Consider the following 23,961-nt stretch of genomic DNA (forward strand, 5'->3'; position numbering starts at 1 on the left):
AATGGCAGCTCTGCCAATTCACTGCCCTTTTATAACACGTGTGCGCGATACCACCTCCATGTGCATGTGTGGATAACGCTATTCCATGACTTTTGGCACCTCAGTGTACTTTGCTCTCCACAGTTACACTCAGTAAATGGGTCTGCGGGTGACAGTGCCTTCGAGTACCGGGGGATCACAGGAAAGGCCGAGCCGCCAGTCTTGGCTCGGAGGCGGCCTCAGTTGACCTGGAAAGCACTAAACAAGAAGTGCCATAAAGCTGCGCTGCTGCTGCTGCTGCTGCGAGTCGCCTTTGACTGTGATTCACGAGCGCGCATCGCGGCCGAGGTCTCCACAAAAGAGCCACGCGCCACTAGCTGCCACGCTGCACAAAGGAGGCGGGCGGCGAGCAAGTGTTCATGGCCGGGCTTGCTCATCCCGCAAAGCCGCCTCCACTCGCAGAAACACGATACTACCACGCTTCCGGTCATTGTGTGCCGTGCTATTTTCGCCAAGCGTGAGCGTCTGTGATTCTACGCGCTGAAACGCATGCTAGTTTCTCAGCTGACTCTCAAGAAACGAGTTTTGCAGATCCAGAGCTCCATGTCACTGAATTGAGCATCTTTGACGATAGCTACCTCCAGCAGCGTGACCTCATGGTAAACTTTCCGATGTTCTCGTTTCTTTTGTTGACAACAAAGTGCTACTGCGAATTAGTCGACACAGTACTATTGCTCCTGGGACTGAGGTCGCTTCGGTGGGCATACCGTCACTCTTATTCTGATATTTCACGACGACAGGCTGAATCACTTGGAACTTGTACATAACTGACCTGAAACCGTTCATAGTGAGGTGCGGTTTCCTCATAGACCACTGTAGGTGTTTACGGTGATGTCACCGCCTGCCTGCGGTACGGCAGGTCAAGTGCAATAATATCGTGGTTGGATATTTTGCAGCTTGTATCGAAACGTCAAACAATGAGAAAACTACCCCTGTTTATTCAGTTTGCTTGCCCATACAGGTTTCTTTTTATTTATTTTTAAACTTACCCACTCACATATGTCGATTTCGCTATATTTCAGTCGCATCCTACAGCACAATACCCGATCTTGCACGGATCGTATCACAGAGACAACAATGGTTAAGTTTCTCGGTCAATGTATGTGTGTATTAAACCGGTGACCAAGAAACGACGGAGAGGATTTATCACACCGTAGCCGTCAGTGGTCCAGAGCCCCACAACAGGCCACTTCTCAGTCCATCCCCCTCTCCCCCCCCCCCCCCTCCCGCCGCCTCATACCGACCCCCCCCCCCCTCTGGGAACGTCTCATACCAGAGAGTAATTATGGTGTACGCGTACGTGGAGACTGTTTGCGCAGCAATCGCCGACATAATGTAACTGAGGCGGAATAAGGGGAACCAGCCCGCATTCGCGGAGGCAGATGGAAAACCGCCTTAAAAACCATCCACAGACTGGCCGGCACACAGGACCTCTACACTAATCCGCCGGGCGGATTCGTGCCGGGGACCAGGACGCCTTCCCGATCGGGAAGCAGCGTGTTAGATCGCGCGGCTAGCCGGGCGGGCAGGTCAATATATTACTTGTACAAGTTCTGAAAATTACTCTCTCCTGAGCTATTTGTATAGTGAATAAGTCATTTTTTTTATTTGTTTACTTGATATGGGAAACCAAGTTCAGCTGCATAGTACACCACATAGCACACTATTTTTCTGTAGACTTCAGGTACATTACATACCTTACGGTACCTGCGGGAGACCATCACAGGTAAACTACAGAGAGCATACAAGGCAAGTCTCAAACAGCACAGAAACCGCCATACGTTACAAAGACGGTCTATGGAAACACGAAACTATCGGGCAACTTTGAACTGCAACGTCATACATTGGGTAGAAAAGTTGTGCAATAAACAGGCTGCGAACTGGAAGCGCAGTGCATTCTTTCGATCAGCCAATATAAGTTAGTACCACACGTATCACCGATAACGAAGACGATAGCGCAACTGGTGCAGGCCACGTGACGTCTGTAATATAGCGCAGTTCGCTGCTTGATAAACATGTCGTTTTGCCAAGAGCAAAAAGTTTTCATTGTCGAATAGTATTTTGCTACTCGTTGTTATGCACATGTTGTGCACGCATTTCGTGAGAAATATACAGTGGCGAACAATTTAAAAGAACGAGGTAACATCGTCCGTTCGTGGGAATACGGAGCAGTTGCATACAAGTAGAAAACGGGACCGGTCGTTCTGATGGACGCTCAAAAGCGGTGCTTATAAAGCATCTGGAGTATAACACTAGGATTCCGTCACTTGTCAAAATCCACAGAACTGCAGATCTGGACCTTCTTTTCTTCACTGATCAGACGTGGTTTAACCTTCGTGGATACGTCAATAGAGAAAACACAAAAATCCGGTCAACCGAAAATCCACACGATTTTCATTAGGAACACCTTGTACTGTCAGAAAATTGGAGTGTGTCGTGACCTATTGCGTCATCGAATAGTGGGTTCTATTTTCTTTGAAACAGCAGTTAACAGTGTTGTGTACGAAGACATTAATACACTGTTTATTGCGCTCCTTGAGGCAGGTGAACGTCGTTGCTAGTCGCAGCCAAACATTTAATGGAAAAGTTCATTTTTGGTGATAGAATCATCTCCAAAGGTTTATAGTCAACACGTTGGCCAGATTTAACGTCTCCAGACTTCTTCCTGTGGCGTACCTTAAAGGATGACTCTACAAAAATAGGCCGCACACACTGGCGGAATTTCAATAGTATCAGAGAATAACGTGATCCGTAAACTGGCTGTCATACTTGATAAAACGAAGTCGCGCATGTGTTACCGAACAGAACAAAGAAACAATGTGTGTGTGGTTATGCAACAAAATACGAGGATAATTTCAAAAGTCCTGCACACTGCTTATACGTGACCGTTACGAGTGCGTGTTCAAGTTGACATTCAAGTCACTTGTGAGCGAGACCTTAGGCGTGATGGTCCTATATTTGTTTGCTGGTTCGCAAGACTGTGTCGTGAGTAATTCAGTTTTAAAACTGATGCCGAAACCGAGTCATGTCGGATTACATGGGGTGACCAGCTTTCCTACCTCAAAATATAATTCCTACGTGGAAAGGACCCAAAGGAAATTCACTGGACTTTGGGAGAGGTGTGTGAGAATAGTTTAGTGTATCATAGCACAGTATCATGGTGGTCTGATAGTTTCCATGAAGGTCTGGTAAGCACTGAGGACAACCCGAGAAGTGGAAGGCTATCAACTGCAACAGAGTATCTCTCTGAGAGACGATCGACGAAAAACATGGAAGGAAATTGCATATAGAGCCAAAATGTCTGTCACTTCAGTTTACTGTTAAAGAAGAGACAAGCTGCTGCGAGATGGGTTCTGCATGATCTGACTGAGGAGCAGAAAACAGATCGCAAAAGAATCGCAGAAGAACTGTTTCAACGTTATCCATTAGAACGAGAAAAGTTCCTGAAAAAGACTGTTGCAGTTGATGGAACCTGGATACGGGATTTTGGGCCAGAACTGAACTCTCAGTCGTCATAACGGAAAAGTTCCTACCCTCCATGTCCGAAAAAATTCCTTCATCAACCATCAAAGATGATGCTGATAGTGATCTTTGAATATGATACTAATGGGGTCATAGAGGATGTCTGTAACAAGTGCGTTCTACAAGCTGTTTCTGCAAAATGTTTTGCGCCCGAAAATTCGTCGAAGAAGGCCTAACATGCATGCAGCTGTTGTCCTCGTTTTGCACGTTAAGGCAAGACCGAATAATACCATACCAGTGAGAGAAACGCTCGACAAATATGGATGAAATAATTCCCCACCCACCACACCGTCCTGATATGAGCCCACCTGACTTGCACTTCTTTCCCAAATTGAAGGAACAGCTACGTGGAAAACGTTTCGATACAATTTGTGAGCCTTCCAGTGAAATGACCCGAGTAATCAGACAGCTCGACTGTGAAGGTGCACTATGCGGAATACAGACGTTTCCAACACGTGGGAAAGCTCTGATGAGCAAGGAGGAGATTCTATGGAAGGCCTCTAAACGTATTTTGTGAAATAAATGCTTTTATTCAATTCTGTCTCACAACGTACTGAACTTTTGAAATGACCGTCATACATACGGGATCACTTTGTAACATGCGAGACTTTTGGATCAGAAATACCGCGTTATAACGTTCACCTTGGGCAAGACGACGCCCTGAAACACTGATAAAGACAGAAGCTGTGTGAGATTGTAAAACCAATTTCAAGCTGGTCGCAAAGTACAGGGCACCCATAAAACTCCGCTATCAATTCAAAAATTATAACAAGATTTTAAACATGGCTGCAGCAGCAACGGTTAAAATTCTTCACAATAAAGGATGGCAGCCAAAAACTGTTCGCTTTGATCCTGTGCCCATTACACATGTTGTACAAATGGAGATGATATTTTAATTACTGACGACGCCTTTTGGTATAATTGTTTTATTATTCTCCAGTGCATGATGTAATTTTAGAAGTTTTACTTCTGATGAAGGTATATTTATATGTACCGAAACCTTGGTCAAGAATTTTAATAAAAAAATTCTATCCTGCAACTGTTTTTGGCTGCCATCCTTTATTGTCAAAAATTATAACGTGGGAACTAATGAGCGTTACAGCTTATCGTAAAGCGTTTAGCTGCTCTTAAAGTTGTCTTTTTTTCCAATGCCGGAATCCAAGTTTGTGGCCCACTTCTCACTCGTAGAGCACCAATGCAATATTCAAGTTCTGCGCATGAGCGGGTCAGCATCGCGCATCATCAACTGTTCTCATTGCTTCACTGATACTTGCACGAAGGAAAGCAATGTTTTAACTGGTGTTGTGTACACGCGATTAGCAAATTTGTCGTTCAGTACCACCGACCCCCCGCCCCCCCCCCCCTCCCGCACCCCTTTCAGACTTCTTGGAGCTCCGTTGAAATGATGCAGCTTAGACTCTGTCAATACGTGCTTGAGGTTCAGGAGGATGGCCACTTTGAGGAAGATCTTTGAACCACATCATCATGCTCATTTCTGCCTGTAGTGCCCTCCCACATTACCGTTGTCACAGATTTGGTTACCACATGCCACACTGCGCCTTCTCCTAGTCTGTCGCCATTCTGATGCACTGCAAGTCAAATCTGCAACAAAAGACATAAGAAACAGGAAGAAAAAACTTTAAGAGCTGCTAAACGTTTCGCAACAAACGACCATTTTTCCCGAGTTAGAATTTTTTGAAATGAGAGTGGGACATTATGGACAACCTGTGCAGAAGACAGGTTCAACAAGTACATGTAGGGAAGAAAAGTGTCCGATTAGTAAGAAATAATGCAGTGACTGTCAGGTTTGTGTCACATAAGGACACGGAATAAGGAGTCGCACGCCCCGGTCAGAGGTGCAGTGCGATGGAGATGGATCGGAATATTCCATGCCGTGACAGTGTGTTTATCTGGGGACCCCTGCGGCGCGCTGCCGAGGTCGGTGTCTGCAGACGGCCGCCGGGACAAATCCCATCACAGGCGCTGCCGCCACGCGATCCCCTCATTATGTCTCCCGGACCCAACTGGGCTCTCCTCTACTGTAATTTCCGACCTGTTTGTCGACGCATTCCATTTTTTAGGTTTCACACAATAGGAATGTCCATAATCTGCCATCGCCGTATAGGCCAAGATGGGGGACCAAACAGGGAAATGTTGTATCAGAAAGGTCAGATGTTATCCTCGAGCTGTTAAGAATGACGATCTACCACGTGACATTTGTAATTACCTGGCCCTCTTACAGACGAGTTGACGCAGGATAAAAGTATCTTCTCGTTCCTGATGCTAGTAAAGAGTATCTAATGTCAACAGCCTACCAAAGCTACATCCAACTTAGATTCATCCTAGTAGCTAGAGTGTCCACACAGCTGCTACTTTCATTGGAAGAAAGAATCAAATGTAGTACCGAAGAGTGTGAGGAGAGAATGAATTGTTGATGAAGATACTTCTTTACGGTTACAATGTATGCTAACCTTTACTCTGTTTTAAAAATACCGACCGTACGTATACTTCTTCCTGAAACTACAGCAGAAGTAGATGAATTTTACAATAACTGAAACATTGCACTTTCCAGCCTCAAATTTGTGTTGTTGGATAGGGATCAGTGTTGATATTAAATTTATCTATCCACTACTCGAGTCTGAATAGGTGCTTCAGTTGCTCTTATCCTCTCTCTCTCTCTCTCTCTCTCTCTCTCTCTCTCTCTCTCTCTCACACACACACACACACACACACACACACACACACACACACACACACACACACACACACACACACCAGAACAACCATTAGCACAATGAAAATGGTTGAGACAGGTCGATTTAGCCGGCCGTTGTGGCCGAGCGGTTCTAGACGCTACAGTCTGGAACCGCGCGACCGCTACGGTCGCAGGTTCGAATCCTGCCTCGGGCATGGATGTGTGTGATGTACTTAGGTTAGTTAGGTTTAAGTAGTTCTAAGTTCTAGGGGACTGATGACCTCAGAAGTTAAGTCCCATAGTGGCCAGAGCCATTTGAACCATTTTCAACAGGTCGATTTATGCGTACTCCACCTTCGTTTCCTCTGTTTTAACAACATGAAAACTTTCTCTGGCACTAGAGAAAATCTCCCTGACAGACTACTACTCTCGGCACTACTAAACACCAGGAGTAACACTCATATACCCAACCAAGTAGCAGTGAAGGGCTTAGTTTCAATAGGAATGTACGACGCTCGCCATTTAAACTGCAACACCTTGAAGACGATATGCAATAAATGTCAAATTAGCATGAAAGTGAAGCACATGCTTGGTCAGGAAAACGATCAACATTTCAGCGCAGCCGCACTGGTCAGAGTGCTCTAGAGCACTTGCCCGCGAAAGGCAAAGGTCCCAAGTTCGAATCTCGGTCCGGCACACAGTTTTAATCTGCCATGAAGTTACATTTAAATATTGTTTAGCCTCGTGTAAGAACCAGAAACGGCTACCAGCACATCCACGTCTATACTCTCCATGCCACTTTGCGGTGTGTGGCGGAGGGTACTTTGTGTACCACTAACATTCCCCCCCCCCCCCCTTTCCTGCTCTAGTTGCGAATAGTTGGCGGGAAGAACAATTGCCGGTAAGCCCCAGTGTGGTCTTATCCTTTTGGTCTTTTTCAAATAGGTACATGGGAGGAAGCAATTTATTTGAAGTCATCTAGCTACGTATGCTCTCCGATCTTTAACAACAATCCACACAGTGATATAGAACGCCTCTGTCTGCGTCTGCCGCTGCAGCTGGTTAATCATCTGTGATATTTTTGTGCTTACTAAATGAACTTGCAAAGAAACGCGCCGCTCTTCTTTCGATTTTCTCTATTTCCTCTATCGGCCCAGTCTGGTACGGATCCCAGAATAACCAGCAATATTCGAGTTTTGGTCGAAAAATTGTTTTGTAATCCTTTGCTGATGGACTACTTTTTCTGTGGAGTCTCCCAACGAATACCAGTCTGGCATCTGCATTATTCGGATTAATTTCATATATTTCCGCTTTAATTGCTCTGTACGTATGCTCCTACATCTTTAATGGGCGTGACTGCCTCCAGTGATCGTTCTGCAACCGAGTACTCGTACAATAATGAGTATTTCTGTCTACTTATGCGCATTACGTCACATTTGTTTATGCTAAGGGTCAACTGTCAATCCCTGCACGAAGTGTCGATCCTCTGTAGCCCTTCCTAGATCTGGCTACAATTTTATAGCGTTGCGAATTCTCTATATACAACAACATCATCCGCGAAAAGCCTCAAAAAACTTCCGACGATATGTACTAGGTTAGTTTCACATATGGAGAAAAGCAACTGTCCTGGAACTCTGTCTTGGGGTACGCCCTAAGTTACTTTTACTTCTGAAGAGTTATCTTGGTTTACTATGACACGGTGTGTTCTGTTTGCTATAAACTCATCAATCCACTTGGTCTGATATTATGCACGCTCTTATATTGTTCATTAGGCGGCAGTACGGAACTGCACCTAACGCCTTCCGTTAGTCAAGGAACACGGCATCTATCAGCGAGCTTGTATCTACCGCTTTCTGGGTTTCGTGGACAAAACGAGCAAGCTAAGCATCAAACGAGCGTTGTTTTAGGAACCCACGTTGATTCCCAAAAGAGGAGATTTTCGGTTTCCAGAAACATCATAATACGCGAGCATAAAACATGTTCCAAAATTCTACAACAGATCGACGTCAGAGATATAGGCCTATAGTTTTGTACGTCTGTTCGAAGACCCTTCTTGAAAAGGGGAATGACCTGGGCTTTTCTCCAGTCATTAGGAGAGCTTCGCTCCTCTGGAGACAGACGGTGCACTGCTGCTAGAAGCCGGGGAAGTTCTTTCGCATTCTCTGCGTAGAACTGCCTCGGTAACACGTCAGGTCCAGTGGCCTTTCCTCTGTTGAGCGATTTCACTTGCTTCTCTATCCCTGGGTCATTTACTTCGATATACGTCATTTTATCGTTCGTGCGACGTTTTAAAGGAGGAACTGCACTGCGATCTTCCTCTGCGAAACGGTTTCGGAAAAAGATGTTTGGTATTTCGGCTTTTCCTGTGTCATCCTCCGTTTCACTGTCATTAAGGTCACAGAGTGTCTGGGCAGATGGCTTCGATCTGTTTACTGATTTAATACAAGACCAAAACGCCTTCGGATTTTCTGACAATATCGGACACAAGTATCGCTGCACACCATCTTTTCAGAGAAGTTGCGGTTCTGCGTGGAGCCTCACAAGTGACAAATCCATACATGTAGGCTTAGATGAGGCTGCATCTATCGGGCTTAACTCATGTGAGATTGTGATGTCCGAAATGTTTAGAGCTTTTGATCTTCTACGTTCCTTGCGTATCTGTGAGGCTCTTCTACCTTCGGATGCGGGAGCCATGCGCTCTATGCAGTCCCCAAAGTTCTCGTGACACGGAAACATCACCAACTCAATCTCTATTATAAGTCGATAAAAAAGCTTACTTGCAAGACGTCAGCCCCAGCAATCGAGCCTGAGTGTGTTTATGGTGTATAGTGCTGCCGTAAACACACACAGGTTGAACACGAAATGTAAAGTGCAAGTGATGTAAGCGATGTGCTAAAATAACTGTGGGTGAAAGAACGCCGAAAATCGACCAATTGGAGCATGGAGACTAATGAACACATCTCCAGGACCACACACGTGAGCTAACAGCGCTGGAGATCATAAGCAACACCGAACGAGAATTTCTCATCACGAAATTTGTGCTACTGAAATTTCTTCTAAGCTGAAAAACAAGAGAAAAACATCACGACATGTAACGCAGTAAAATATTGTAATTACCACATAATACACATATTATACCTATAAAAAGAAACACGTATTACAGGCCACTGAAGATGCTTCACAAATAAAAGAAGCGAAACGCAATAAACAAACTGCCTTCAACTAGTTAAATGTAAATGTCGTGTGACTAGGGCCTCCCGTCCGGTTGACCGTTCGCCGGGTGCAAGTCTTTAGATTTGACGCCACTTTGGCGACTTGCGCGCCGATGAGGATGAAATAATGATGATTAGGACAACACAACACCCAGCCCCTAAGCGGAGAAAATCTTCGACCCAGCCGGGAATCGAACCCGGGTCCTTACGATTAACATTCTGTCGCGCTGACTGCTCAGCTACCGGGGGGCGGACTTCAACTAGTTGCATAGACGGAACATACCTCCATGAGTTTTGAAGCAACTAAGGATCGACGGCAAACAAAACAAGAAAAAATGACGAAAGCACCGTCCTATTCTCGGGATGCTGAAGGCGATGGAAGAGGAGGGGGGAGGAGATCACGTTTTTTGAAACCTCGTTCAAGATCACATTGTTTCGTTGTTTTACGCGAAGACAGTAAGTAATGTGTCAAACTCACGCATGTACAAGGCGAGTGAGGAGAAAAGGTACGTGCTCTGAGGGGTGACAGCATTACTTATTCTGAACAAAAAAACTTCATATGGACACACGCTCTATTCAGAATGGTTTCCGAGACGCAGCACATTTAATGTCCATTGTTATCTGTTTTCGTGTTATTAAAACACTGTCATTGTTTACAACGTACCACAGTAGTGTAGAGGAAGCTGAGACAAACAGTTTGATACAGGACTCTTGTGGCCTATCAAGATGGGAAACTACCTCAAGTTAACCAACAAGAGCTATCTCAGCTACAGCACTCGTGCATGGCGCGAGACTTTCAGTATCCTTGGACTCTATTCGCGCAAACTAGTCAGAGAAAAAATGAATAAAAGCTTTTTTTTTGTAGGAAATTTAATGTGATGCGGCGCGCTTTCACTTGAGGGGGCGGTTCTCGAGTTATTCAATAAAACCGTAGGAAAGTGATATTAAATGTGTTCTGTTTCGAAAACCATTCTGAATAGGGCGTACATCAATATGCAGTTTTTTTGTTCAGAATCACCAATACTGTCACCCCTCAAAGCATGTACCTTCCATCCTGACTCATCCTATATACGTTAAATACTACACCTCGAACTCAAAATGATTAACTCCAAGCAACTGGAGAATTATTTTGAAATCAAGTTAATGATTTTCTATTTACAATTTAATCAATTCAATCACGTTGAAGAAGAACGCAACTCCTTCACTTTAAAGTGTGCCGGCTTTGCAACCCAAGGAAAATAATCCACAACATCGATGTTAATAATCAAATAGCACTGCGGCACTTTTTTAATGACACACTCTCTCGTTACAATAATTTATACTGCATTTGCGAATCGCAACATAAAATTGTTCAAAGCAGAGATATCTCCTGCACGAGCTACAGGCTGCAACCACGCACTTTGACACAATGAACAAAGCAGTATCGCTTATTGGTTCACCTACACTATGAACGCGATCCTCTTCCTCAGTCGGTTGTACAGTGCTTTGCATTCGGCTGCAGTAGGGCTGGAGCGAGTGACAAACATAAGGCGCGTGCGAAATTTAAAAACTGAAAATTCGGACGTTCATGAGCGCGTGCTATGACAATTGCGGACCAGATTTTCGCGCGGGATCGACTGCTAGGGCAGTTATCTTGCTAGCATCCTGTTTTTGTCTTTAAAATACAAGGTCAGGTTGATTATGTATTCTCATTGCTTCTCCTATTGAGCGCTGGCTTTGCCAGTTCTCCCTTCTATGACTAACTATACGACTAGATACCCTAACATTTAGACATTTTAGAAGTGTATACAACGAGATCAGAGAACTCTCTGAAGCGCAAAGTGAACAAGTGGGAGCAAGTAGAACGCTGGTCCATGACACGGGCCTAGACTAGGGATGGGAAAAACCGACTGGAACCAAAGAATCAGTTAGCTATAGCAACAGTGCTAAAATTTGGCATTTAAATAAACCTTTTTTTAAAAAAAGAGCAAGTTTTTCGTAAAATTTCCACTGCTTTGGACTACTGCGCTATAACAGAAAATGGGAAAAGCGATTAGTGCTATTTTCGTAACAATACCGACAGAAACGAGCACGGCCGCTGTGGTCGACCGGTTCTAGGCGCTTCAGTCCGGAACCGCGCTGCTGCTACGGTCGCAGGTTCGAATCCTGTCTCGGGCATGGATGTGTGTGATGTCTTTAGATTAGTTAGGTTTACGTAGTTCTACGTCTAGGGGACTGATGACCTCAGATGATGAGTCCCATAGTGCTTAGAGACATTTGAACCATTTTTAGAAACGAGCAACAAGCACATGGCATAAAAATTGGTACAGTGTTGCTGAGAGGATAATGTTCCTGTTGCCCTGTGGCGTGCCCTATTGGAAGATACACGTGCACATGCAGTGCGCAAGACTTGCCCCATCTGTTCTAAATGGTAGTTTCTCGCTGTCGTTTTCGGACATCAACAGTATTACAGAATGGCACTACCCCTAGTCTGGAAGTATTTTACGAAGTGCGGTACCAGTGAAGTACAATGCCTCATTTGCTTTACAATATTACAAACGGGAAAAGCCGTAACAAACTTGTGAAATCATATGAGGAGAAAGCTTAAAACTTAACATTTCGTTCATAGTTTACGTCAAAAAAGGAAAGTAGCTGATTTGCTACCTGCTTGTAGCCCTTGAAAACGGACAAATTAACACGAAAAATCCTCGGATTACAACGTCGCTTTTGAACAGAGTTTCAAAAAATTATAATCAATAGAAAAATACTGGTGATTTTTTGTAGCATTCGACCACTTACCACTTTTAGAGAAAAGTAGTGAACGGTGGAAGGGGTCAGTTCTCTTTTACTATACTATTTAATTTAGTAGTTTCCTTCTATGTACAGTGAGTCCAAAAAGTATTCGTCTAGCTGCATATCTTTTAGAAAACAAAGTCTGTGTAACATGAAAAGAAATGTATACAAAATCTAAAGAGCCACTCGTGTAAAAAGTACCTCGGTAAGTCATTCTTGTTGAAAAGCAAGGAAAGAAATACATCCAAATCAACAGCAAGGTTAACAAAATAGAAAATGTAATACAAGAGCTAGTTCATAAGGTATTCGTCTACCATCTGAACATGCCGAAATTCTGCGCGCAGCGATTAAACTATAACGCTGACCCACGGCACGCACTAGTCAACCGTGCGCGGCACCACTCTGTCGTCTATTGTGGTTCTGATACAGTCCAATCAGCGCCATGGACTGTAACGCCCGTTGCACACTTACGCGGATGGTCCGCGCTCCGCGCGCGGTTGGCGGACCCGCGTCGTGGTTCACACAGTCGGGCGGATGCGCGCGGTTCTGTGCAGTCGAGTGAACGCGGTCTTCCCTGCACTGTGCTGTGCTGTGCTGGATCTCATCCGTGGAGTAACACATCGTTCTGTTTGATCGGATGTATAGAGATGAGCTCGCTGCAAGTTAAAGTCATTTCAGCCTATATGATATACAAAAAGAGAAATTCCACGCGCGACAGACGGTTTTGGGTGCATCCTATGGTGGAGCAAAGATGTACGAAAGGAGCGTTCGGCACATTGTATTCCGAATTGCGCAAAGACGGAGACAAATTTAATACATATTTTCGTATGTCTATTCGTTGCTTTGACGAGCTTGTCGGCAAAATACAAGACAACCTGACACTTGAAAGTCTCAGAAGGATACCTATTACTCTGACAGAACGAGTAGCAGTAACTTTAAGGTAAGAATATGAATATGTATACGGAAGACGATTACTTTAATAATATTCAAAGCTTTGCTACAGCTGTGTATTACATTTGTTTGGCAATAGACAATTTTACATTTGTATTGTATTACTACTGAATTCCAATAATTTTTATAACATCTCCCAAGGTGATGACGACGTTGATTGGGCTGGAGAGGGATGGGGAGTCGCAACTTGTGTCTGTACGGACGGATCCTCGCGGTACTGCATTGATTGGTTAGGATGCTGTTGGGATATTGAAGGTGGGGCGTAGGGAAAAGAGGTCGGTGGATAGTGGAAAGAGCTGATGGGAGCTGGGGGGTGTATGTTTAAATTAGCCTGATTTGTGTGCTTAATCGACATAAGCAGTTGCAGTACCTGAGTACGAAATAATAGCTTCTGATCAACATTTAATGTCTTCACAGAGGGCAACAGCGAAACAAAGAATGCTCGGTCGTCGTCGTCGTCTTCCTCTTTTTCCTTACCATCTTTTAATAATGTAAGTAAATTATCTTCAAATGTTGTGTTCTTGATAGGCCTCTTCCTCTTGAAAGGTTGTTTTTCGGTGTTGACATTCAGTCGGACATCATCGGTTTGTTCTTCAGAGGGTTCGTCAAGACTGTTTCCTGCGAGTGCATTGTTGTTATACAGATTATCTTGCACGACCGATACTGAGTCTAAAGTTACTCTCTGTTGGTGCAACTCTGAGACGGCCAAGAAACTGTAACTGCTCATGGTAGATGTATTTTGGTCTCTTAGTTTCTGCTGATCCGGACCTCGTTTGCTCTATTCTAGTGAGGCTTTTAAAATAGGCATCCCGTGCAGTTTTCCATCTCGTCTGGACCTTGTCAACTGAAATAACAAGGTCGATAAGTCTTTTATTACTGAGGACGCGTACATATATTATTTTAAGAAGGAATACATCTAAGGTTTTATGTCAGCGTAGCCGACGTAATACCTAGAATTAATTCTACTTTCCTCTGTGAATGTACATAAGTATCAAATATATGCTTTACACGTTACAGGTATCTTGGAAGCGGAAACACATTTACAGATCTGCATTACTCTTATTTAATGGGTGCACCAACAATTCGACAGATTACAAGGCAGGTGAGCGCCACTATTTGGACTACGTTAAGAGAAGAATGCATGCCTGAGCCCTCAACAGACAAATGGAACGAAATTAGCCATGGTTTCCAAAATGTCGCTAATTTTCCTCATTGCATCGGAGCCCTGGATGGAAAACATATTCGTCTAGTAAAACCTATCAAAAGTGGATCACTTTTCTTCAATTACAAGAATTATTTCTCCATTATTCTTATGGCCATCTGTGACACTAGCTATTGTTTAACGTTCATTGATGTCGGAGGATACGGAAGGAACCGCGATTCAAATATTTTTTAAAAAAAACGTCTTTTGGAGGAAAATGGAAAAAGGAACATTAGTGTTACCCCCACCAAAGCCACTGCCAGGTAGACACGACTCTCCAGTGCCATATGTTCTTGTGGCAGACGAAGGCTTCGCATTAACACAACATGTGCTAAGGCCGTATGCGCGAAAAAACATGACTCACAAAAAGAAAATTTTCAATTACCGACTTACCCGAGCCCGAAGGTTTATTGAATGTACTTTCGGAATATTAAGCCACAAGTGGAGGGTTTTTCACCCGCCCCTGAAAGTCAATCTTGGTCTAGCAGTATCTATTGTCAAAACGTGCTGCATTTTGCATAATTTTGTTCCAGTAAGCGACGGATACAACTTTGAAGATACCCTGTATGTTACCGGCTTCGAAGATGTGGCAGAAACTACACCTGTCAGTAAATCGGGTAATACTGTACGAGATAAATTTGCGGAATATTTTGTCGGTAGAGGAGCTGTGCCGTGGCAGGAATCAAAAATTCACTGAACACAGGCCACTTATCTCAATGACGGACATTTGCGCTTGTGTACAGTTTTTCTACATAATCAATGTTTGTATTGTGCATAAACTGAACTTGTGAATGTCTATAATTCTATAATTGTAAATCACTGTATTTTGTATGGAACTACAATAAAAACACAAGGAAAATATCCGTCTACTTACCACACTTTTTCTGATCTGCCTCGTTCAGACCTTCAAAGCCGAGTATTATATTTGCACAGACGTCTAGCCACGCCTTCAATCGCATTTCACGATTCTTGTAGTCCCCATGCGATGGATCCCATATGTGAGGCCTTCCTTCAACTTCGGCAATTAACGTGTCTGTATCGATTACACAAGACATTCTGGAAACTTCTTAAATCACACCCGTATTTACCACACTAGTCGAATGCTACCGCTGAAATGAGGTACTCTGCTTCTACTGCGCGCGCCGTATCCGCAGGACTGTGCACGCACCAGCTTGTTTCTGTGTATTCAACTGGCGCGGACGGTCCGCGGCGCGCAAGGGCTGCGCGGACGGCTCCGCCGCGTGCGGACCGTCCGCGTAACTGTGTGGGGCACCATTGGAATACGTGACCACCGACCGCGCGCGGAACGCGGAGCGCGGACCATCCGCGTAAGTGTGCAACGGGCAGTGAGACGACGCTGATCGAAAGGAAACTTATTCTGCGCTTACATAAAATGCAATTCTTCTTACGAGATTGCTAAAGTAGTCGGTAGACCTAGATCGACGGTTCAGCCGATAATAGCTCGATTTTGCGCAACAAAATCACTAAGAAACCAACCACGTACCGGACGCCCTCACACTTTGACTGATGCAGACATGAGATTCATGATGAGGGATACGAAGAAGAAACCTAAAATCAGCGCTCCTAAGTTGGCTGGGGACTTAGAGTCTAGGGAAAAGAAGGTGTGTGCCAACACAATCAGAAATACCTTCAAAACGTATGGGTATCACGACCGGGTAGCGCGCAAGAAAGTTTGGGTCAGTGGACAGAATCAAAAGAAACGTCTTCATTTTGCGATGGAACATAGGTTCAAGAAAGAAGAGTTCTGGAATAGCGTAATATTTTCTCATCAGAGTAAATATAACGTATTCTGGTCGGATGGCAGGCGAATGGTGTGGCTTAAGACGAATGTGGAGATGTTCCCACGCAATTTTGTGCCAACGGTTAAACGCAGTGGTGGCTCCCTGATGGTGTGGGGCTGTATGAGTGCTGCAGGTGTTGGAACATTGCATTTCATAGAAGGTACAATGGAATCACCATATGAATATCAACCTTTTAAAGGACAATCTGAATCCTAGCGCCGAAAAATTAGGTCTGCAAAGGAAATCACAATTTTCAACAAGATAACGACCCAAAGCATACGGCTCTAAATACAAGGCTGTGGCTCCTGTACAATATCCCAAAACAACTTAACACCCCTCCTCAGATCCCAGACTTATTGAACACCTTTGGAAAGTACTGGAAGATAGCATCAGACAAAGACACATTTCTACCAAGAGAGACCCAAAAGAAGCACTTCAAGACTAATGGGACGAAATTCCAGCTTCTCTGACGGCAAACTTGGTCAAGTCGAAGCCCAGACGACTACAAGCAGTAATAACTGTAACGGGAAACCCCACTAAATATTAATTTTTGTTATTGAAATCATATTTTCAGATTGCAAATTAAAAAAAAATATGAATGGACGAATACTTTCTGAAGTAGCCCTTGACAAAATTCTCCGTTTTGTCAAATTTGTTATCGCCATGGATGTATTTATTTTGTTGTCCATCAATAAAAATGACTTACCTGCAGTCATTGCATATGACTGGATGTTCACATTTTATGTTCCCTTCCTTTCACGTGACATATACTTAGTTTTTTTTTAATTACAGCTAAACGAATACGTTTCCGGCTCACTGTATTTCGAAACTGAGGGAGTCAAAATTTTTCAATATTTTTTTCGGTTTCTACGGTTAGTAGAGGAAGTAATAGGAACAAAAAATCGAAAATCGGTTATTTTGAGCGCTTTTAATGTGAGATTCAACTGGTGCCGTAAAGGAACCGAAAACCGGTTGCTTCTGTGATAACCGCCATCCCTAGGCCAGAAGGCACACTTGTCACTGTGCTGGAGGTGCGCGGTGAGCAGGCGTCGCCCGCCCGCCCTCGCCACCTTAACGCCAGCCGCAGAGCTTTCTAATTTATTGGTGTTTACGGCGAGGGGAACTGGTCACATAAATAACGGCATCGTTACATCGGGTTACACAACGCGGCGTTGCCGGCTCACACGGAAGAAGAGGACCCCGCCGTACGGAATCAATCTCGCGGGCGCATCGGTGACCGGTAGCTGCCGCACACTAGCCCGGTCCGGTTACGTGCCTCACGACGATCAGGGGGCACTACTGGCTCTTCAGCTCAGACGCCCTGAAATACACCAGTTCATCGGGTGAATACTGTGTGTTTCTCTAGACGTTACAAAAACAAATATTTCGGACCACTGGGACCATAAAATGTTTAGAAAAAATGTAGACAGCCAAAACGATGTGCCACTGTGGCTGGTGCTTGTACTCAGCTGAACGTAATGGCAAACTACAGCTGCTAGTCGCTCAAATTCGTATCATTTGACGTAAAGCCATTTTGGAAGCTTCAGAAAAAAAGAGGTTCTTATGGCTTCAAGCACTACGGGACTTAACATCTGAGGTCATCAGTCCCCTAGACTTAGAACTACTTAAACCTAACTAACCTAAGGACATCACACACATCCAGATTCGAACCTGCGGCCGTAGCAGCAGCGCGGTTCAGGACTGAAGCGCCTAGAACCACTCGGCCACAGAAGCCGGCGGAGTTTCAGAATCCAGTGGCATTGACGCAACAACGCAATACTGGGTATTTCAAAAAGTATAGGCCTATAGAGATTTAAAATGCTGTTGAATTTCTGAACTTTGAGCTACACTGATAAATGTTGCGTGTAATAAAAAAAAAAAAATTAGTTTCTTTATGTGCGTGTCCGTACCTCCGACGTAATTTCTGATTGCTGAAACTATTTGAAATGTCCACCGTAGTTTGTCAAACTCTTTATACAGATGAAATTTGTTGTGTCACAGTACATTGCTGGCCAGTTTCAAATACCGGCATTAACAATATCGACAACATAAAAATGTTGATCAGTTTTTTAACATCTTTACACTTTCTGTATTACATATGTTGTCGTACTACTTACAGCTGTGTCGGTGACACGTGTGTCATCTTTAAAATCAATTTGTGGGAACAGAGCACACACATGTCGAAAACCTGCACATATCAGGTCTCATATCAGGTGTTCAAAATGGCTCTGAGCACTACGCGACTTAACATCTGTGGTCATCAGTCCCCTACAATTTAGAACTACTTAAACCTAACTAACCTAAGGACATCACACACATCCATGGCCGAGGCAGGATACGAACCTGCGACCGTAGCGGTCACGCGTTTCCAGACTGAAGCGCCTAGAACCGCACGGCTACACCGGCCGGCAATTATCAGGTGTATTTTCTGTAGTGCTTCGACAGATATTTTGCAATTTCGTTTTTGCTTTGTGTAGCTTGACTCGGCCCAAACAAATGCTGCTCATACAGCCTATTCAGGCAACACCCAGCGTCGATGTAAAGCGTCGGTTTGTTTCCTGCTACAAACAAATTCAATTTTAAAGTGTAATTTTATGTGCCCACTCCACAGGCCGGTCCCAAATTAGTTTGTTGCGGTATTCGTTTTGCCGGTATGCGTTAAGAGGGACAGTGAAACACGAAGAACAAGCAGTACTCCAGTAGCCACTGAGCAGCGCTGCCGCATGGCGACCGCAGTCAGTGCAGGGCGGGCGGTGCTCACCCTATTGGAGTACTGCTTGTTCTTCATGTTTCACTGTCCCTCTTAACGCATACCGATAAAACGAATACCGCAACAAACTAATTTGGGACCGCTCTATCGTAGAATTTCACTTTAAAAATAATTTTCTTTGTAACAGGAAATAAATCTACGCTTTTCATCGGCATCGACCGTCGCATAAAAGACGTGATGAGCAGCATTTGTTTGCGTCGGCTCCAGGTACACAATGCAAAAGCAGAATTGCGAATATTCCCCGAAACACGAGAGAAAATACTTCTGACGTCTCTCAGAGAGACACCCTGTACAGTCTTGTTCGTAACACACTGCGTACACGAACGTATTTTGTAACACGTCAAATAACTGAACTGCAGTCGACAATCGGCTTCTAACTTCTTGCGTACTTTATTTAAGAACACACACTGTATAAAGAACCTGACAGCCTACGGTGGTAATTGAAAATGGTTTTAATAGAAGGAAAACAAGTGAAATATTAACATGTAAGTCTTAACTACGGTCACCCTTTTGTTTTCATACCACCAGTCGACATGTATCTTCTTCCCACACTTTAATCAGTGTGTGCGAAGTAATCGATACTTCCATATTGTTCTTGTAACAGGATACGCAAGCTGGTGGCAGAGGCATATAAAAACATTCTCTTACAATCCACAAAAAGGGAAATTGAAAAAGAAATTAAACCTACAGACACACCACCATACTAAATTACGTTACGTCGGCTGTTCTGAAACGTTAGTGCTGCACTCATGACGGCCGGCCGGGGTGGCCGAGCGGTTCTGGGCGCTACAGTCTGCGACCGCTACGGTCGCGCGTTCGAATCCTGCCTCGGGCATGGTTCGCATGGGTGTGTGTGATGTCCTTAGGTTAGTTAAGTTTAAGTAGTTCTAAGTTCTAGGGGACTGATGACCTCAGAAGTTGAGTCCCATGGTGCTCAGAGCCATTTTTTGCGCTTATGACGTCCTCGTTCAGCAGGATGTCTTCACTTATCACCAGTCATTCCACATCCAGTGTTAGATAAAGCTCTACTCTAAACCTTCCATACAGACAATATTCAGCTACACATGCAGAAATTCCTCTTCCATGTTTTCTTACATCGCCACACAGCTTCCATTATATTCTCGTCTTCGTCTTGTCTTACGTTTTGGACCCTAGCAAAGTACTTCGCTGGACCATGTATCATTCATTCGCAACAGGCATGAATATCCCTTAAGACACTAAACAGTATACAAAACAACACCTCTGCTGTGTAAATAACGAGGAAGCAACTAAACTGAAAAATCTTTTGAAACGAAGCAGCACACATTTGACATAATGCGGGAATTATCACTCCGTTGACATTACAATAAAAGTCTCTCAACAGTCAGTTAAAGGCTTACTGGTGACATCGTCCTTCAAAATGTAATTTAAAACACACTCCTAAAACAACTGGCAGAATTTAACGTTTAACTTCACATTCTTCTCCCTATTTTGGTTTGCCAAGACAAGTCATTACATCTCTCAAAAAATAATCCTACTCTGTGAGAACAGGTTCATGTTCGTCTCTACTACCGACGTGAAACTAACTATCATAAAGGGAAAACTAACCGTTTAAGTGCAGTATTGTAAGAGCGACCTTAGCGTCTTCGTTAGCCGGCTGTTTTAGAAGACAAACGTCTCAGCACGTTGGACCCGGTCAGCGTGAGAGTACACAGTCTGCGCCGGCGGCAGCCGAAAACCGCTTCCGGAGAAACTTGTGTTGACCCACGACGTACTCCCAGCAGTTGAGGGACCGGCGGAAGCTACAAGCTGCGAAAGCGGCGGCGGCTGTGGTCGCAGTTCAACGGCCTCCGGCAGATGTTAGAGGCGTTACGTCCCGCAAGCAAACACGCGCCAGCGACGGCGGCGGCCAACACGTGTATAACACACACACACACTCTCTCTCTCTCTCTCTCTCTCTCTCTCTCTCTCTCTCTCTCTCTCTCTTCCTCCTCCCACTCTCCTCTCTCTCTATCTGGCCATCAGCAAATTTCGCGGAAGTCAAACAGAGCTGCTCGGCCGAAATTTCAACCATCCGCCACTGCCCACGTTTTAACACTTCAGAAGAACGAGGAAGCGAATAGCCCAAGTAAATAACGAGTACCATGCGTTTAGCGGGAACAGCGCTATAGGAACAAGCATTCAGTCAAGGTGAAAACTGCTCACCACCTATCTGAAAACCGATAAAACAAGAAACGCGCAATATTTCAATCACTGACATACTCAGCATTACGGTTCTGTAGTGAAGCCAGAAAATTCGTGCACTATCGGAAATGTCTCACAGAAATATCGTCCAACAGGGATTTTTATGTAGAGAAACGTTATGAAAGAGAGACAAGATCAACTACGAACAACCAAGGTGTGTAAGAAAACCTACGAAGTCACACCATCCATAACGTCTCCGAATGATAAGCAATCACAGTCGTCCCCATGTAAACATCCCCGCACGAAGTAAACATCACAGATTCGATCTGCTGCAACCAGGATGGATCCTCTCATATGGTTTTCTAGGCTTCGTGCAGGAGTTTGTAGTAAGAATACTGTGAAATGTTGTTAAATGAAAATCTTGCAAAAACTTCTTCTCACATCTTTTCATTCTTACACTTGCCTGCTAATACATACAGAGTGAACACAAAACATCGGAGCCTGTTCAGGGATATATTCCGAGTATTTTAGCATAAGGGACGCATCACCTCTGGTGCCTCGTTACTGAATAATAATGTAATGACGATTTATAGGGTCCGTTACTCAAATTATCTACGGTTATGTGACGATAGCTTCACAAAAGGTGAAATGACGTAAATATGCAACCATCAGAATTTACAAAATAAAAAAAAAAACAGTAATGCAACGACGGTCAGACAGGTTCAAAAGCTCTGTCCTGTGGTGGGTGTGGCTGCGGAAGCTGTCATCACTAGGTCGTTGTGCCGCTCTTCCAGTGCATTCGAGCGCCGGCCGGTGTGGCCGTGCGGTTTCGACGCTTCAGTCTGGAACCGCGTGACCGCTACGGTCGCAGGTTCGAATCCTGCCTCGGGCATGGATGTGTGTGATGTCCTTAGGTTAGTTAGGATTAATTAGTTCTAGGCGACTGATGACCTCAGCAGTTAAGTCGCATAGTGCTCAGAACCATTTGAACCAGTGCATTCGATGAACCCACACACGATGTGGATATCGGCCGTCTCTTCGCCAGTAAACTTACCCGCACCACTGGGGAAATAAATAAGAGACAGAACCGAACAATACTGAAACCGAGTTTGAGGGCGTAGAGTAGGGCAGGCATTACTGCTATCAATAGAAAATACTATCAGTGACTGACACAAGTATGTCTCCAAACTGAACACAATGTACATACCGTCATCATTTCCACTAAATTACTCTGCCGCCGGACACCAAGGGTCCCTTCTACGGAAATACTTTGAAAATGACGCTGAACATCCTGGGAAATTTTGTCGTTGGAGTTCGGGACGGCCTGTGTAGAATAATGCGGAAGTAATCTCTACAGTTGTCAGTCGTAATTTGATGTTAGTATACTTTACAGATGTAATCGGCATACGCTGTTTCTGCAAGTTAACGTATGATTTCATTCGTTCCACATCGCTAGAGGATCTTAGTCTTGAAGCGACGTATGGGACAAGAGGTTAATGAGTGAATACGCTCTCTTACCACGCCATCAGCGTCATTAATTGAGGCGAAGTTTTCCATGAACCGAGCGTATATTAGAAAGCTCTATCACCACAAAGAAATAACATATAAAAAAATTTTCTTAGCTTTCTTTCATTTAATCCGTGTAAACTGCTAATGAGCTGTTCGTCTAGGTCCTGAAGATCTAAGGGATGCCATTCGGCGTCATGCGACTGTGGTATGGAGAGACGTCGTGACCACACCTTTCTCACGGGTGTTTTGCCTGCTGCCCAGACCTTGAAGCCACTACTTCGCATTCAAGTAGCTCCTCAATTGGCATCACTAAGCTGAATACATCTCGTACCAGCCTCCCACCAAGGAAAAATCCCAGCAGGACTGGGAATCGAACTTAGCGGTTTCCGGATGGGGATTCCTGACCACTCAACCACGGTGATGGACGCGAAGTGGCAGTGCGAATATGAAATAACATTCACAGTTGCAACCGAAGTGAAGTTTTGAGTGTGTCGCTACCTATCGCTGGAACGATAAGCGGAAGTAATTTTCACGAGACAAGAGTCTTAACGTATACAGTGAGTATACCACTTAACAGCCAAAATTAAAATAGGTGGAACCATATGATCGTGGAACCAAAAACATGCTGGTAAAAATGAGTCCAAAAACGAGCTTTTTACGAGGTAACAGCGAATGTGTGGTTACGAGTCGCTGCTGACTTCACTATAAAATATTCTTCTAGGTAGTACATATATGTATCTGAAAAGTGTTTGCTTCCATTGCAGTATACTTTCACCGTGACAGTTATCACTCTTAATTACGATACATCCCGGATGTGGTATCGATAGCAACGATGCCACGGCGTATAAAAGTTCTTAGGTTGGCACTACCACGAGACACCGACGACAGCGCCCACTACCCGGCGTTGTGGAGCTCTACGAGCTCCGCTAGAGATTCTCCCGATTTGGACACTTCGCTTCAGCTTCGCACCTCAGGGCAAAGTTATGTATTACTCTTGTTGCTAAAGTAAAGGTGATTTTAATTCACACTGCATTACCGAGAGATTTTCACCTTTTCCTGCTGCTACCCACGCACCGCCTTCCACGCGGGATACAAAACCGTATATCCACTGTGAAGGAAGTGTTTCTTCCTGTGGCAGGCGATGTAAGTAGGTACTCTGCGAGGGTTGGAAAAATTGGAAATTTTGTGGTAAGTTCCTATTGGACCAAACTGCCGACGTCATCGGTCCCTAGGCTTACACTGTTTAATCTAACTTAAACTAACTTACGCTAAGGACCACCCACACACACACACACACACACACACACACACACACACACACACAC

General features: G+C 44.4%; 1 pseudogene; it reads right to left on the reverse strand.

Moving 5' to 3' along the window:
- Positions 1-13,315: 13,315 nt before the first annotated feature.
- Positions 13,316-15,515, reverse strand: LOC126482189 (uncharacterized; annotated as a pseudogene).
- Positions 15,516-23,961: the final 8,446 nt, after the last annotated feature.

This window comes from Schistocerca serialis, chromosome 1 (assembly GCF_023864345.2).
Source record: "Schistocerca serialis cubense isolate TAMUIC-IGC-003099 chromosome 1, iqSchSeri2.2, whole genome shotgun sequence".
Lineage (NCBI taxonomy): Eukaryota > Metazoa > Arthropoda > Insecta > Orthoptera > Acrididae > Schistocerca > Schistocerca serialis.